The sequence below is a fragment of the Panulirus ornatus genome, chromosome 29 (assembly GCF_036320965.1).
Source record: "Panulirus ornatus isolate Po-2019 chromosome 29, ASM3632096v1, whole genome shotgun sequence".
Classification (NCBI taxonomy): Eukaryota; Metazoa; Arthropoda; class Malacostraca; order Decapoda; family Palinuridae; genus Panulirus; species Panulirus ornatus.
In genome coordinates this window covers 13,149,199-13,167,968 of record NC_092252.1, presented here as the reverse complement: position 1 = coordinate 13,167,968, position 18,770 = coordinate 13,149,199, and the positions used below count along the sequence as shown (strand labels likewise).

The 18,770-nt window shown below is 44.7% G+C and overlaps 1 protein-coding gene across 14 annotated transcripts in view; it reads left to right on the top strand.

Annotated features, from left to right (window-relative positions):
* Oatp74D (Organic anion transporting polypeptide 74D) overlaps positions 1-18,770 on the top strand; it is a 494,863-nt gene that overhangs the window by 286,293 nt on the left and 189,800 nt on the right. For 11 of the 14 annotated variants that reach the window (XR_011714762.1, XM_071679231.1, XM_071679230.1 and 8 more), the window contains one exon: positions 1,853-1,895. The exons of 1 other annotated variant lie outside the window; for it this stretch is intronic. The gene's annotated coding sequence lies outside the window, so the exon portion shown is untranslated. Of the gene's footprint in view, positions 1-1,852; positions 1,896-15,258; positions 15,905-18,770 lie in introns of those variants that run through there. 2 more of the 14 variants (XM_071679237.1, XM_071679233.1) reach the window with 2 other exon arrangements.

Genomic DNA, 18,770 nt, shown 5'->3' with positions numbered 1-18,770 from the left:
TTTGGTGGGTGGATTTGGGTGGTGTGTGTGTGTGTGTGTGTTTATGCTTGTATTTATATGTGTATGTGATATATATATATATATATATATATATATATATATATATATATATATATATATATATATATATGTGTGTGTGTGTGTGTAATTATATATTGTTTATTTGTTCAGTACGGGACGGACTTATGCACTCTTGCCCCCCCCCCCCTTCTCCTTCCCCCCAGTCTCTTAAACATCCCTCTTGCAGCTAAGATCTTATAAACTTTTACATTGCCATCGTCAATTTTCGTTACTTCGTGTATCCTGTCCATCGTCCAATAATGTGAAAATAATTCCCTTCAGCTTTTCAAACACGTTTGTTGTATACTTGATTTCCTGTTGTGTCCTCTGATTGTTCTGTCTCGCAGTTTTTCCAGGAACTGTGCACCGCTGACATCACGAAAAACTGGTTTAAAGACTTAAAGAGGTGCGGTCAAGTCACCCTTAACTCTTCTCTCTTCCTTGATGGAGAGATATATGGCCTCTAAAACTCTCGCTGTACCCCACCTTTCTTAATTCTGTTACCATCTTTATTGTCCTCCTCTGGAGCTAATCTGTGAGTTCTCTGTGCGTCTTTAGAGGCGAGGAAATTAGAGAAGAATAATTGCAGTTGGCGTAACACAGGATGTGAACAGTTCGCTCGATATTTCCATTACCATGTACTTCAATGCAGTTCCAATATTTGCCGGCAGACAGTTGGTTTCCTTTCCCATTCTCCAGTCGTGGGACTCTGGCCACAGGTTAGATACGGCATTTGCTACCAAAAAGTCCTCTCCTGTAGCTTAGTATTTCCTGTTAGATAGTATTCGCATCGGTGCCTCTTTCACGTTGTCCCGTACCCACATTATCGTATATTTACATGGGTTGAAGATCGTCTACCATGTATGTGTGTTATACAATTTATACCCAGCCCTCCTATGTGGCCACAAGTTGAGGGCTGTTGACCCCTGGTCTGCTCGCGTTGTTTTGTCTTGTGTCTGCAGACGGAGTGGTTTCCGAGGACTTGACTCCCAGTGTTTACAGTGTGAACTACGCATTAGTAGAATCCTTTATTATTATTATTATTATTATTATTATTATTATTATTATTTATCCATAGATTGATGTACGTGTACGTAGTTTAGTATGTGTTTGTAGATGTATATTTGTATTTGTTCTACTGTTATTTTCCTGTAACTCACACATGATTGATATACTTTTAACAAGTGGTAAGTCAGGTAATGCAAGTGGTGCGTCCGTATTGTGAGCCTGGTAGACACTGGAGGGGCGGGGGGCGCTCTGTCCGTCGTCCGTCCGATCGTCCTAAAGTACGTACGTGGTCTGGCGTCTCACTCTTACCCCGCAACATAACAGTGGTCATACCTTGAAAAGTCTTTGTCTGACTCTCGAGGAAATTTCCTACATTTCTTCTCCAGCGTTAGTGACATGAGAGCCGTGACGAATTCTACCTGACATGTGTCATTTAAAGTAAGTTGAAGATGCATTGAACTTGAACCGCATCGTTCCTCGCAACTAAAAAAAAAAAGATAATCGCTTTGGTTATGGAACTTATTACCAGATGTGTTTTTGATCTTTTCGTCTGCAGTATTTCCTGCCACTTTTTTCGTCACTCACAGTAACTCAACTGCAATGTTGGAGATAACTTTGCTCCATGGAACGCCTTTCTAGTCACTGTAGATTAACATATATTCAGTAAAGGAAGATAGTAGTAATTAAAACATTATATTTCGTATTTGTCAATGTTGTTGGTATATGTGTAATATTCCGTTGACCGTCTTCGCATTGGTTAACTGAAAGTACATTTCCTTTGCAGGATCGCGTCGCAGTAGCTCTGAAGAGGCGTGTGGATTGTTGAGGTAGGTTGATGTCTGCCGCCCGCACTCTTCCTGGGTGTAGGTGGCTCAGTAGGTGACAGCCAGCTACACACACTATGGGGGAGTTGGCGGATCTCCATCACCAGTTGATCCACCACCATTCTATGTGGGTGTGAGTGGGTTGTTGTAGCCACGTAGTTGCCGTTCGGTTCTAATGCTTGTGTGAGTGACTTGTGTTAGTCGTTATGTAGACCTCGTCGTAGGTACTGGCAGGAAGATAGTGTCTCTCACATTGAGCATTTCTGTGGTGTGTGGTTCCTTGGGGTGTGTAAGGGAGATCATGTCGTGGCTGGGGTTGGTGGTCGTGCGGTTGTGAGGTTCGAGTTCACTGAACTCTTTGGGTTTACTTCCAGGGAGCTGAAGGGGGTCTGGTCGAGTGAGCTTTCTTGCCCTCTCCCCGAACCAGATCTGAGGGGTTAGGTCCAGAGAATGATGGGCCTTTGGCTCAACCAGCTCTGGGAGTCTGATCCGCTGATCTGTGAGGCTGTGGTCCAACAAGCTTCATAAGTTTAGTTCAACGAATGTGGAGACTTTGGCCCAGCGAGCTGCTGGGGTGTGGTCCAGTGATGTTTGAGAACCTGGTGGCCCAGAAGGCTGTGAGATGTGGCCCTGAGAGAGATGTGGTATGGTCCAATGAGTAGAAGAGGTATAATTCCGGGAGCTATGGGGATGTGGTCGAGAGCTCTTAAGGTGTGACTCATCTGGAGAGAGCGTTTGTGGCGGCTGTGGAGGTCCAACAAGATTCCAGCGTCAGTAAAAAAAAAAAAAAATATATATATATATATATATATATATATATATATATATATATATATATATATATATATATATATATATATATATGCTTGTCTATTGGGAACGTGTATAGAAGGCTGTATAGGAGTTGTCCACTGTCATACCTGACTCTCATGAGAGCATATTTAGGAATGTCAGGATGAGGACCGAACAGGTTTTATGCAAGTCAAGTGGACGCAAAAGTACCAGTGTGTGGAACGCGGCAGCTGAAAAATTCCGTCAATCTTTTGAAGATTTCGTCTCGGATTAGCTGTTGAAGAAACGTAACATACGATCTTGTCCGGTGTTTTGCAGGTTGACTTTAGGTCGTTTGTCTGGAATAATGGAAGCTTCTGTGATGTGAAGACTCTTAAATGTTTTTGTTTGAAGTTCTGATCATTTGACATTACTCTGGTCCCCTGTCGGCTGTCCATGTGCGACCCGGGAGCACTTTGTTGGAGATGCGTCCAGAGAGAGGATGGTGGTGCAGTTGACTCCTACAAACCTGTGTCATTAAGTTCATGATATCCGGCATGACGAGTGAATTGATAAGTTAACGTGGGAGCTCTGAAGAGTATATGGGATCCGGTTTGAGATGGATGGTCATGCCGAAATTCTTAGTCTTCGCGTCTTGTTGCAGATTGCAAGTTCCGGTCGGTCGTGTGGGTTGCGTGCACCTGGTGGTGGTGGTGGTGGTAATGCTACGGGGTATCCTCTTCCTCGTTTCGTAAGCTCAGGACCTCCGGTTGCAGTAGAAGACCTTGTGTGTTGTATCTGTGGGGGATGTTAGTAGCTCTGCAATTTTTATCGATGTTCATACAAAAAAACAAAGGAAATCTTTTTTTGTTTGCCCGTGAGTAGGATGACCCGTTGCTGATGTGGGTGAATTTCAGGCGTTGGGTTTCGCTGTGCATTAAGTCCCAGTTGGAAAGATGTCTGATAAGCTCGGAGGAGGAAGGCTCTGATGACCCCCGGTCTTTTATGCCGGAGGACATTCACGAGCGACATTAAGGCAGCGCCACACGGTCAGCTGGCTTTTTTTCAGAAAGAGAGAGAAACAGTGTATTGACCGGAATGATCCTCAACGAGAACGTCTGCAAATGTAATGCGATTGCTGTGGCTCAGTTGATAAGTGAATTGACCCCCCACAGGTTCCGAGTGAATTTTGACCACCACATGTCAACAACCGCTTGGGTTGGGTAGTGAGGTGGGTTGGTCGGAAGGAAAGGTGTTGAAGAATGCTTTCAACATGGGGCATAAGAGAAGTGGGTGGAAAGCTGCTGCTGATGGGCTACCCATCGCCGCACCAAGGGCCATGATGCAGCGAGTGCGTGTTTTGGTCCCTAGGTAATTTTTGAAGGTTCTCTTTCCGATCTAGCGGTTGGAAAAAGACGCCATAGGCCTCAGTGACCCTGGCAGACGCTAGGCCTGAAGACACGACGATTCAACAAGCACCACACCTCCTTCCTGCTGGGGAAGAGGGGACGCTATAGGCCTCAGTGACCCTGGCAGACGCTAGGCCTGAAGACACGACGATTCAACAAGCACCACACCTCCTTCCTGCTGGGGAAGAGGGGACGCTATAGGCCTCAGTGACCCTGTCAGACGCTAGGCCTGAAGACACGACGATTCAACAAGCACCACACCTCCTTCCTGCTGGGGAAGAGGGGACGCTATAGGCCTCAGTGACCCTGGCAGACGCTAGGCCTGAAGACACAACGATTCAACAAGCACCACAGCTCCTTCCTGCTGGGGGAAGAGGGGACTCGTCAGTGAGCCGGAACCTGTAATTAAGTAGTGGAGGCACGGAAGAGCTCCTCCGTGGCGGTGGTGGCAGGAGGAATGTTAGATGTTTATAACTTTAATGGCTTTTGAAAAAAAAAATCCACAAGCAAGCAGTGAAAAGTATTATTACTTCCTGGCTGTTTGACGCGCGCGCGCGCACACACACACACACACACACACACACACACACACACACACACACACACACACACACACGCAAAGATCTGCCTGTCTCAGTGAGCCCCTTATATTACAGAATCCTCATGAACGATAACTTCCACAGTCGGGAACATATTAGAAATAATCCTTTCCTTCGGGAGGCCTCTGAAGACCCACTGACTGCATGATCTTGTGTACTGCTGCTCTCAGACCAGACTTCTGGAGGTCTCTCTCTCTCTCTCTCTCTCTCTCTCTCTCTCTCTCTCTCTCTCTCTCTCTCTCTCTCTCTCTCTCTCTCTCTCTCAAGAAAAACAAAAGGTATCACCAGTATTTCTAAAAGAAAAAAAGTTTTACTTGTATATTATCCAGGATATTTCAATAGCTCTTAGCTCTAGCTGCACCTCACTACGGAAAGAGCAAAGCGATTCAAATTTATGTACAATAGGTCTTTATTTTTTTTTTTTTTCTTTTTACCATTGCGAAACGTAAAAGTTTTGACGAACAGTAAGAATAATTTAAAGATTTTTTTTTTCTAAAGAATCGGACAACTTTGTACAACCAGGGACAACGTGAATTTAGACCTGGACGATCCCCCATCTCTCTTTCAGTCCCTTGACCATTATGGTAATATGGCAGGAACCGAAGCGGTGGGAAAGACTGCTGATGTTTACATTAGACTGGGCGAAGGGCCCCATGGGACGACAAGTAAGCCCACGGAGCGATTGGTCATATAAAGTGCACACAAAAGGCACGACTGGGAAATGACGAGGCCGGCACTATAATTTCCCCCCCGCCCCACAAATAGATCCCAAAGAGTAATAGTTATAACAGTACAAAAATCCACTGTCCTCCCCCACACATTGTTGGGAACGCTGTTCCTCAGGCTTCTCTGCTTGCTCCCCTTCTGTTCTCGTGGTCACGTATGACGTTGATACCAGGACACAATACAAGCGCTCAATTATCCTTTGTGGATGGCATGATGATTCGGGCGGTAATCTCGTCAAGTAAGGACGTTGAGAGATCTCTAAGAGGCATGTATCAGCCAGAGGTAGAAATATACATCAGGACCCTAAACGCATTTACGTTACGATCGTCAACGGAGAACAAGTAATGTGCTTCACCTTGTGAAACAGTTTTGCCCAGTGAAGGTAAAGAGACTATCATGTTTCTCGTATTCATGAATAGATGTTCGGTGGTTGATATATTCATGAATAAATCTGTTTGACAGATTATTTTTTTACCTGAATTATATTTAGAGCAAATTAAGTGAAGGATAGACACACACACACACACACACACACACACACACACACACACACACACACACGAGTGCAGAACTCTCTCCTCGTATCACACTAACAGTAATCAGACAAAAGATTAGAAGAGGACAAACGAAATTCCTGTGTGCAAATAAGGAGACGACTTTAAGGATGCGCTAAGGACAGAGCGGTCTTCCTGACGAGCGTGCTGTGTAAGGTATTAGAAAAAATAATTATGAATATAAACTAATAATTACTCCTTGCTGAGAAGAAACTACGCAAGTTATACATTGCAAGGCTTCAGGTGGTCATGTGTAACAGGCCTCTCGCATTTCTACGAGAGAGTGAACTCCGTTTTAAGCATAAGGCTGGCTGGACCTAGACAAGAGTCCGGTGTTGGTCTGATACACATAGTGGATGAAATTTAACCCGATTAAATAAGATAATGATCGGACGCGGTAAAAGGAAGTCTCGGTATGAATCTTATCTAACAGGAGATAAGGAATCTATGTTGGACGCAGTAAAAGGGAGTCTTGTTATGAATCTTATCAAGCAGGAGATAAGGAATCTGTCAATTGGACTTTGGTGTTGACATCGCCCCTAACCAGAGACACCCACAATAGAATAGTAAAGGAGACCAATTGTCTGTCTGCTGGCAGTTATCAGAAGAATATTCAGAAGAAAGAAGACTTCCTGCGTATTCCCTGCGTGTCGTTGAAGGCAACTCAAAGGGAAGGGAGCGGGGGGCTGGAAATCCTCCCATCTCTCTTTTTTTTTTTTCTTTTTTTTTTTTATTTTCCAAAAGAAGGAACAGAGAAGGGGGCCAGGTGAGGATATTCACTCAAAGGCCCAGTCCTGTGTTAACGCTACCTCGCTATCGTGGGAAATGGCGAATAGTATGAAAAAAAAAATGTATAGGGAAATACACATGAAATTATGAACATCTTACATGAGGAACAGAGCTAGAATATGATTCATGTGTGGTCAATCGCTCTTTTACAGAAACCAAAAGATCCAGAGGAGGAGGAGGACAACAACAAAGATTGGCACGAGACTTAAGACAGGTGAGTTACAGGAAATGGCTAATGGTCTTGAATTTGCTGACCATATGAGAGAGAAAGTCACAACCCTCAACATTTTTCAGATCAAATTGATGACGTTAGACTTTGGTCGTTTCTTCGAGAGACGCAAGAATGAAATAGCCAGATGCCTTCGAGTGAATGTAAGAAACTCGTTAGAAAAGATGTAAAGATTATTTTTTCTTTTACATCATGGCTCGAGTGGATCAAAGGAGGTGATTTAATTACGGAAATGGCAAATGTGGAAAGCATCCTCCTGGAATTTAAGTGAAAATATATGATTATTGAGAAAATCCAAGAGTTAAGGGGTTCAGGGGCACTACGTTTTATTAAACAGCCTCCCCTTACAGTACACATAGATAATGAAACGACCATGATATACATAGATACACACTTGTGATCAGCAGTGAGGAAACACCATTAAAGTTTACCGGGAGGAAAGTTTGGCAGTTCAGCATTGTTTCCCGATAGTGGGAGAGGCTTTGAAGACGGGGAAAATGTGAGGTTAATTAACTTGAAGCAAAGAAGAAAAGTAAACAAAAAACAATTAACATTCTTTGAAAACGTAATTTGAATTCTCTTAGGCGGTAAGAATTACCTATAAAGTGATATATATATATATATATATATATATATATATATATATATATATATATATATATATATATATTCTTTCGTCTGCTTGGTGCAGCTTTCTAAGGAAATGTGCGTTCAAAATGAACATTTTTAAGAGCATTCTCAACTGAAAGTTCGTATATATATATATATATATATATATATTTTTCTTTCAACGTATGATCTTATGTCGTTTTTGGACTCGAAGAAATAACTTTAAGGAATGTTTTCAAGCATTTTCAGAGGAGAGCGACCAGAGCCGTCATCATTTGAATTCGCACTCGTTTGCCACGTCCCGTACGGTGTGCATGACAGCAGGCAGCGTTAACCATGATGTATTTCCTCGAAAGAGCTTGAAAGCAAGGTGATTGTAGGCCTGGAGGTACGGGAGTTTGGTGGGGGGGCGGTTGAGTGAGGTTTGTCAGTGGTAATACACGGCTACGTTTTAAGTTTCCCCCGTGACTCGGTTTAACTCCTTCGTTTTACGTCAATGTGGGTTTCCTGTCCGCTTTCGAGTTGCATATTGTCATAGGAGAGGAATATGTTGCCATCCGATGATGCTATGGTCTTGTAGATCGGTGTTCACGATCGCACTGGATGGTTCTGCTCGTGAAGTTCATACCGTAGGAGGGGTTGAGGGATTTTTCAGTGTTCCCTCAACCTGGCTTTTGTCCTACAGGAAGTCGCTGTGGCGTTGTGGTGATCTGTTGGGACGGGGAAGGTGAGAGAGAGAGAGAATTCTGTTCCTTCGCCACGGAAGGACGGAGAACTCTTATGCCATCAGGTACGGGGGGACGGAAGCAGGACCTTGTGACAGAAGAGAGATTTCCCCCCAGGCGTGGTGGCGTCGGATGACCCCCGAGGTCCGTGGAGAGGACGGGAAAGAATCTAGAATCTGCGTTGACGGCGGGTCGTTGAGAACTGATAAAGCTTCCAAAAACGAAGCGAAGGAATTGACCCTTGATGGCACTTCGCAGAGTAATTATCCGAACGTCGGTACCATAGAATGTCATAAAGATATAGAAAACGGTCCGTCGCCGAGGTGTTTTAGAGCAGTTAGGCTGCACGAGTAATGGACAAATGCAGAGAATCATCCTCAAATTGGCAGATACACCAGGGTCTCAGTAGGGATCTTGCGTGTGTGTAGTGTCAGCTTGTGTGCACAAGGGTTTTGGTTGTGTGCTTATGTGGTTTGCATGTGTGCACGTCTGGTTAGCTGTCCATGCATCGTGGGGGAGTGACGTTTTACACGCTCAGGGTCCCATCTCCTACCCTTTCTTGACTAGTCTCTGCTTCGTGAGGTTGTGTGTGGCTGTAGGAGGGACGTGGAGGAGTACCCTCCTGGGGTTGGGTGGACATCCCCCAGCAGGCCACACTTACCGTTAGCCAAGTAACCCATCCCTCCTCCGCGTCAGTTTCCCACACAACTGGTGCAGACCCGACTGGTCCTGACCTTCCGGCATGTGACCTCCTCGTTAATGACGTTATTGCGCCTCGGCTTCATTAACCCCCTCGCTTCAGCACGACGCTGTGACACCTTCCGTATGATGGGATGACCTTTGACCTGACCCTCAGGGGTCGTACCGTTGTCAGTGAGGTGTCATACCGCCCATTTGTAGGGGTCACGTAGGTCGAAACATGCTTCTAAAGACAGAAAACTGTCACAAGAAATGTCAGGGCTTAGTCTCAACGTGACATAACGAAGGGAGACATTTCCATTTACCCAAAAATGGATGAGAGGAGTGAGTGCAAGGAGCCGGGAAATTTGAGGACACCGCAGTGATGGAAGGAAATAATCGGGATGACGAATACGATCAAGTCTTCCCCTGGGCCCGACACGGTATGTAGTTGGTCACAAGGCTCTGCCCAGGAGGTGACAGGGAATTGGTCTGTCGTAAATTCCCCTGTGGTCCGAGGACATGACAAATTGCCCATCCCTCCCGCCTGGTGTAGCACGTGTTACCGCTGGATAGAATGAGAGTGTCTCATGAGAGCGAGTCTTGCATCGAGGGTTCTGAGAATCGGGCAGTTGGCTTCGTCAGTTTATGTAAATAATTTCCATTTATTAATCATTCTGCATGAATTAGCTTGGCCTGTGGGTCCGTGAATCTGTCGTTCAGTCGGTAGGCTTTATATTTTCTTTGTCATAACTTCTGTGGTTGTTTAGTTTCCCCTCCGGGGGGCATTGTTCAGGGCAGGATCTTCGTGAGGAACGTGGTTGCGTGCGCATTGTTCACTCGGTCTATGCACGTGCCTGGTTAGGTTTTGTGTTGGAGTGTGTTCCTCATGACGGTCATGACAGTGGGTGTGGGGGACGCGTGTGTGTGTGCCTGCACGCATGACTCCTCTCACCCGGGGAACATGAGCACCGCTGTTATTGTGGTTAACCTTTTGTTTCCTGCATTTCCCCGGGCCCCGTTGAAGGCGGTGCCGTAACCCAGGGTTGCTCGGGCGGGCTCGTGAGTCGCATGCCCCGCCATACACACCCCCGACTCAACTGCATATCATCTCCGACCGTTTCCAGCACGTACGGGACGCAGTGCGAGGTGTTAAGTTTGGTTGATGGCTCGAGAAATGAGCGGGGGAGGGAGGGAGTGGGCGCGGTGGTGAGCCTCATCTGTTTGAAAGGGCCGACTGTGGGTGTGGTGAAATGGTTCGGTCATATGGAGAGGTTTAGTGATGAGAGACTGACAAAGGACCTTTGTGTGAGGGAGCGAGGGGTAGAAGGGGGAGGCCAAGGAAATTGAACGATGGAATAATGAAAGGTTTGGGGGGGGGGGTGTCAGCACTTGCAGAAGGGGGAAGAGGCGTATTGATGGATAGAAAGAATTGTAGCGGCGCGGTACAGAGGGGGCGACGTGCTGTCGGTGCGTTGAAGCTGAACATGTGAAGCGGTCGGGGCATATACCATGTAACTGTCTGTTGGGCCTGGACGCGGATGGTCAGACAATGGTCTTCATACATTATACATGACAGCGAGAGACTGCACGTGTGGAAAAGGGGCAGTTGTTCGTATGTTTTCAAATGCTCCCTGTCGAAGGCGGGAAAGGCAGATAGGTATGTGTGTGTGTGTGTGTGTGTGTGTGTGTGTGATGTTGCGAGAGAGGACGACTTTCAGGTTGTGAGGTGTAGACACAGGCATGTCCCTTGGTCGTGCTGGGTCACACGGGGCAGCAGGGAGACGGGCAGTCAGGTTCTTCACCCCTGGACCATAAAGCGGTGTGGGGAAGTGTGTTTTAGGGTTTTTCATCGACAGTCGTAAAACGTGACTTGATCGTTTTCAGTTATTGTCATTTATAACACCAAGGGATTTCATTATTTTTTGTGATTTATTATTATTGAGAAAAATGGATTATATATATATATATATATATATATATATATATATATATATATATATATATATATATATATATATATATATATAGTTCGATTTGATGAACATTTCTAGACGGGATGCCTATAAAACCGAAGCGTTAAGCACTCTGGAGAACGTGTGAGTTTCCTCGTCTGGAAGGAACGTATGATTATCATTTTCCAGCTTTTAGAGGCAGCCGAGACTTGCACTCGTAAAGCCAAGAACCACCCCCCAAAAAAACCGCCACGACCACGAAAGATTGCCAGATCTACTTACAGGAGGTTAGGGAGAAATATTCCTCTGGGTAATGCATTGATTTATCACAGTCTACTGAAAAAGCCAAAGAGGGAGGGAGAGCATACCAGATGAAGAGGTTGGAGGATGTCGATTTCAGCACCAAACCTGATAGTGTGTGGAAGACAATAAAGAAGTTGGTTGGAGCGTGTTCTCTCTCGCTCCGTTGCCATGCCTTCAAAGTAATGTGGTAAATGATTTATCTGCTGTCGCTAACATGCTTGCTGAAAGTTTGTATCGGCATGTAGTGGTTAGTGTCGGCAGTTGTGCTAAGCAATACCGATAAATGAGGCACAGTGGCCTTTCCCTCCATCAGTCTCATCCAGTAAGAGAGAGATGTATTGAGCCATCTTGTAGCAAGTTATTTCGGCTCAGGTACTGGATCTGGTGTTCCAAGGGAGGATGCAGCACACTGATGTGCAGGACATCTACCTAAAACTTCCATCCTCCAGCCAGGTAAAGATCCTACCTTTGCTACAAGCACTTACTAGTTGTAGTGGCCACTAAGTAGTTGTACTCTAGTTGCACTAACTAGTTGTAGTGGCCACTAAGTAGTTGTAGTTGCAGACATATTGAAAAAAACTAATAACTTGGTACCATTAAGGAATGTTTCACTTGGTTCCAATATGGATTTCGGCAAGTTTCGATATACCACAGACCTCTTGATACACGAACATCAAGTGGCTTTCAGAGAGGATTTCGTAATAAGCATCACACAGCAACAGTAATTTTTTATTCTGACAAAACCCATTGTACTTGTTGGAGATATGGCATCATAAGGCAGTTCCACTAGATGTGCCCTCGAGGCGAAGTGTTGAGGTGTATTCAACAGTTTTCGATACGGCAGATTAGAATTGAGGTGGTAGTGAATATTCATGAAAATTACCACAGGAAAGACTTTTTGCCGCAGGGCTGCGTGTTACCTGCTTCATTACTGCCATTAATAGCACCATAAAAGCTACTCTTGGAAATGTTGAATTTATTCCTCTTTGTTGACGATTTAGCTTTCTGTTGTAGGACACCATCTGAAGTTGAGAATCTTGCAAGCTCCTGTGCACAAGATTGCCAATTAGGCACATATAAGTAGTTTTAATTTCTGTGTGTGTGTGCTGGGGTGGAGGGGTGATTAACATTATCCATAGAAAGCCATGTCCGCCCCACGACATATTTTCAAAAGCGATACACTGCTAAGGCCTATTGTAGATACAAGCACACGACGCTGTCATGGTGAAGCCGTACGTGTGGCCGCCGTAACTCGTGTTTCTAACTGCGTGAGCAACCAGCGACCTGCCTCACTGTGCCTCAGACTTATCTTGAGGGAAGGGTGTTCTTTCTCTACCCTTCCAGGCTGCTGCTTCATTTTGGTAATTTCTCTTCCTGGTACTTCTTCCTCCCTTTCTTAAAGATGGTTGGCTCTTACCGTTTCCAAGCAGAAAGCACGAATTCTCGCCTGGAAGCAAAAAATGAATAGAAAATATAATTGAAGGTACACGTGAGAGTTTAGGCGCACTGGGCGCTCCGAAAGCACGATCAGGCACTTACCTCCTGCAACACCTCATTCATGAGATCAAGACCCCGTGGAACCAAAACATGGACCTAGAATACTTCAGGGATCGTAACAGTTGCATGACCAGTTGTCTGAAGATGGTAATCAAGGCCACAGTAGATATGACAAATAGCATCGTCGCTTTTGAAAATAAGGTTAATTTTTTTTTAGAATTTTGGTACTGTCTTTGTTGCCTCCACTGTTCGGTGTTTGTATTTCAGTAAGCGCTGAGTGAAAAGTCTGCTATTTCCTGTCATTGAATTAAATTCTGATGATTGTCTGCAGACAGCTTGTACCCTGTGCAGTTCTCCTGAGATGGGGATATGGCGACAGGTACTGTAGTATCAACATGGATTCCTGCAGCAAGGCCCTCATTCACCGTGTCCCAGCCTATTCACTTCGCTTGTACTGTGGTAATATTTCATCAACCAAGTATCAGTCTACCTTTCGACGTTGTCTATGTAACCCGGCAAGTTGATGCAATCTTCCTCACTCGTAACTTTATCATGATCTTGGCATCATCCGCAAAAATCATTTAGGTACGAGTCCAGTCCTTCTGGCTAGTCATTTCCATAGATCAAGAAGAGCAACGGTTCTAAGGACTAAACCCTGAGGCACGACGCTGGTGACCCCTTCAACCCTTATCGAAAAGGCTTCCCCGATATGCGTTCTTCGTTCCCTAACACCAAGGGAGTTTCTCGCCATCGAGGAAGTGTCACCCATATTCCCGGTAGAGTACCCAGCTTCTGCATGTGAATGTGTTAAACGTTTCCCCTCTCGTTATCGAAGGAAGGCAGTACCTACTGTTTCAGTTTAAACTTTCTCTTTTTTTTTCCTTGTAGTATAGCATCCAGTGATTGGCTTTGATTCCTCACCTAAGGTTTTCTTCATTTACGCGTTGTTGTTTACCATTTCCGAATAGAGCATTTCCTGAATTTCTCACTTGCCTCTAAAAGTAATAATCGAATACCACTACTGGATTCGAAAATAGAACCTTGGGAAACGTAACCTGTCGTTTCTATGTGTTTATCAGAGTTGAACCCCATAATTCCATCTTGAAATATATAATCCACTGTTTAAGGTATTAATGTGCTGGTTCGAACTCTCTTGAATCCCTCATTACCAAACTTTTCCATGGTCTTGCATGCAGGACACACGACATTACTGCCCTTAATCCACCCAACAGTGATATTTTCTCCCTTTGAAATATATTTTCTTACGTATATGACGCGAGGCAGATGTGAAAGGACAAGTTAGACTGCAGTGTTTTAAAAGCTTAAACTAGTAATTGCCGAGTCGTAAGATCACACAGAGTGCTCACACAAAATTTCAAGTGTTATGTCTCGTGACTTTACACCACACTTAGCTCGGGTTATTTACACACATGACAACTCCAAGTTTGTCCCCTGCCATTTCATGAACGCACATTACTGCTGCTTGACGTCTGTCTCGTATTTTGAGCTCGCAGCGACTTCTCAAGGCTACACCCAAGTGTCTTAAAGCATACATAAGAGCGTCACAAGGTCGCCACAATATTTAACACAACGGCCTAAGGCCACCACAGAATCCTGAACGCAGAACTCATTGTCCCAAGGTTGCTTTTTTGTCCTCACTCGGCAACATGACGTCTCAAAGGTGTCCCTGGCGTCTTAACCTTAACATCTTGGTGGCTCTAATGGGCCGAAAGGTTTTGCATCGAAATCTTGAGCACGGAGCACAGCGCCCCCAAGGTCGCCTTTTAAGTTTTCAGCACACAGCACGGCGCCTTCAAGGTCATGAGCACACTTAGCGTCTGAAGGTCGCGACAAGGGCCACCATGCCTTCCACCCAAATTGAAATACGCAATGGCCAATGACAGACCCGTATCGGCTGGGGTAACGGACGCCAACACTTGGCCATACGCTCATGTATGTTTCCTCATGGCAGCTTCATTGTGCGTGTGTATACTGGCCGGCTAAAGTTTGTACGATCTAGTTCAATCCTCGCTGAAAGTCTTAGAAACAAGTACATACGGGCAGTGTGTACATGTTTATTTGAAAGTTGTTTTATGAACGGTTATGGAAAACCTATATTAAAGTATGACAAGTAATCGGACGTATTTTACTTCGGTAAAAGACGAGAAAAGTGGTTGGTATTAAGTAAAGCGCCAGACGAAAAAGAAAAAAGTCAAATGAACTTGGGTGTGGATGGTGGTGGTGGCGGCCCGGGTCCCGGCGGCTAGCAGCCTCGGCCCTGCCACCCAGGTGGGTCCTTCCCTGCCGACCACCAGTCCTCCTCCCGCATGCATTTACTAGCGCTCCCACCCACAGGGGCATCTTTCAACAAATACAGTAAATCCATAGGATTCATGGCAGACAGAGAGCCGGGGACAATAACCTCCACAGGCGTCGTAAAAGTTCTGCATATGGACACACGCGAGGGAAGCCTGCTTGGCCCGGACCAGCTAACTCGCCGGGGGACTCTCACCGCGGCTTCAGTCGGTGTTCGACGGTCGCTGAGGAAGGCTGCGTCTGCCTCGCTCTCCTTTCGCGGCCGCCGTTTCTGCTGGTCTTCTTACTGTTGTGAATCTGCCGTTGAACACTCAGGGCTGCTGCCGGTGGGGCTGCTACCTGCTCACTTGCTGCTGCTCTTCGCTGTAATAGGCACGGCACAGCCACAGCGTGAGACGCAGCTGTATTATGTTTATATATACATATTTTATATGTTGGAGAAGTGAGAAACTTTATGATCTGTGAATGATTTGATGGTATTATCTTGACTCGCAAAAACATTGAACTTTTAGGATCGCAAGTAATTTTTCTTCCATAAACGTATAAATAAGTGCTAATAGAAAACAACTGGAGTGATGCGTGGTAGTTCAAATAGTAACCTCGACTGACCTTAACCTTGGCAGCATGACATCATCGTTACTACGGTCTGGTAACAGGTGTGGTGTGGCCGTGAGCATGGTGTAAGGGTGAGGTGGTGCGGGCTGGCAGCACAGCGCTGTGTCCTGCCCTCAAGACAGTGTGGGTCCCCAGGCAGGAGGAGGAGGCGGTCGGCTGGCTACACAGTACGTCTTGCTTGCTGCCGCAGCCACACCGCTGGAGGATTATTATCTAGGGAGTGTTGCAGTCTCTCAGGTACGGCACCTCGTTATCTTACCTTGACAACTTGTCTTCCTCCTACTCTTGCCTCCTCCCAGCTTCTCATGAGCAGTATTCCACTTCCGTATTATCTGTAAGGGCGAGCTTACATCACAGCCACCTCCTCTCCTGTGATTAATTTTGCACTTGTTGCTGGATGTACCACTGATTTTTCACATATTTCTTAAGAGTCAGACACAGTTTTTGGGTGTCAGGAGTTGTCGTAACACAGTGGGGCAGCAACGTCATCAGTAATCCCGATGTGAGCTTTTGCTTCCGTCTCCGAGGTGAGTGTTATGCTTACGTCACTCGTCTCTAACCTTATGTCACCTTTACACCATCCGTATCTTTTTCCCTTCCGTGTGACCTTACAGCACTGTCATCTGCTCTTCCATTATCATCATCTTAACACTGCTAACGTTCTCGTGATGGTGTGACCTGACGACACATCTCACGGTGTTAGTTAGCTTCTGACGTCACTTAGTTTCATCTTTCGCGTGATTTTACGACACATTCCTTGGAGTATTTTTACACAGTTCTCGTATTGCTGAGAGATGTAGACACCAGCCGTCTACGGTGATGTTCACTTATTTACGTCCCCATTTGCTGTGTTTTGCCTTTGTCGACGTGTTTGAATGATTGCTGAAGACACAGCTCGGACATGTTGTTGGTGTTGTCAGGTTACGGTCTAATCATATATCGTTTCCGTATTCTTACGGCACAAGTCAGGTTGCCGTGCTTCTCTCTTTCTTCCAGTAATGTAAGCTTAATGACAGGCTGAATAATGTTGACCCATAAGGCCAGTCCGTCAGTGTTACTAGCTCCGCATTGTACCATATGGTTAAGGACGGCCCTGACGGAGGCTGGCAGTGGCAGACAGTCGTGTCACATTAGCCCACATCACCGGGGGTGTGTCGTGTTGTGAGCAGTTTAGCCATGTCGTGGTCGTCCACTACAGCAGACTCTTGGTGTGACGCAAACCTTCACCGGTGAAGGATTTTTCATGTTGGTAGCCAACACCGCCGACGTTTTTTTTTTTTGAATGGCTTCCATTTACGATGGGTCTTGAAGCTGTATCACCGATATTTTGTCGTGTTCTGAACTTGTGCTTATTGACATTCTGCCGATAGTGTGAGCAGTTACCTCGTGATATCTTTTTCCCTCGCCGTATGTTGAAGTTCATTCCCCTGATATCACAGGACGTTGTGAAATTGCACTACTTGATAGCTTTGCTGTCACCTGGAGCCCATGTCTTAGGCCCACACCTGGTACTTTTCTGTGTTTTGAACCCACATCCCTGGTACTGTAATACGCCTCGATCCCATATCTCTGATACTTTGCTGTTTTGAGCCGACACCACATAAATGGCCGTTTCAATCCCACGCCACTGAATCCTGGTTATGTCCGTAACACTGACTAAATCGTGTTTTAAGATCACGCCAGATATAATAATATGGTTTGATCCCACATCTCTGGTAGTTTGCTGTGTTTTGATGATTATGTTTTCAGCGCATCATACTGATACTTAGACGTGATTCGAGTTTACGCCGCTGATTTTGCTCTGCTTTGAGCCCACACCAGTGACGTAAGTCACCGCTGGAACTTCAAAAAAATAATTTATAACGAGCTGTCTTTAGGTTAGTGCATTTGTCTTCACAAACTCCATGATTATATATATATATATATATATATATATATATATATATATATATATATATATATATATATATATATATATATTTATATATATATATATATATATTTATATATATATATATATATATATATATATATATATATATATATATATATATATATATATATATATATATATATATATATTGGAAAGGATCACAATTTTGCGCGTGATCAAGTATATTCCCATGAGGCTAGGACGCTCCGTCTATTCGTTGTATGTTAACTGATTGTTATATTTCTTGTATCTCCCCTGATAATGTGATTATTACACGAAAGTGCACTTAGGAACTTATGTTTCATTTTCCCCGTGGACTCATAGGAATATATATAGCTATAGAACTGGGTTACTAACGGTAGTCCTGGGGATTACTCGTGGCTACAATCCGTAAATAAGGACGTTATTTATGTTAGAAATTTACTGTGTAAGTAAGAAAGTTTCTGCTGAACACTTCGATACCGATTTCTAGTTTCATCACCTTAGGGGAGAGGAGGATGTGGAGGGGGGGGGGGTTGTTTGTTTTGTTGTGAATTGTTTAGATTTGTTGAATGAGAGTTGATAGACATTGATAAGTATGATAGTAGGTAGACATTGATATGTACCATCACATTTACCACTCTGTATTAGTATTATGAATAAGAGTTCAGTGCCTGAATTAGTAATTTATTATAGGTTCTCTGTATTTGGGGCAGCTGGTTCATGAGATGTGTAGCTGTTTCCAAAAACACAGCGCATGATACCTGAAGTTATTTGTTAAAGAGCTTTTGAAGTTCTTCCGTAGAATTTTGCCTTTTAGATCTTTCACTTTCCATGTGGTAGTTTCCTGTTTGTATTTCGACTTTAAGGGAATATGTATAGGATGAGCATCGGCTATCTTGTGACGCCTCAAGGAACACAAACACGTGTGTGTGTGTGTGGCAGGACAGTAGGTGAGAAGGACTCAAAGGACTGTGTCACAATGAGAGATGAAAGACCATATGGCACTTAATTCACTTTACTTCCCAGTAGGGAGGATTCTGAGAACTCTCACAAAGAGTATATGATACTGTCTATAGTCACTTTATTTCCCTGCTATGAGGATTCTGAGAACTGTGAACGAGAGATGAAATACCATATGGCACTCGAGAGTCGCTTTATTCCCCAGAAATATGCACACTAACGTCATGT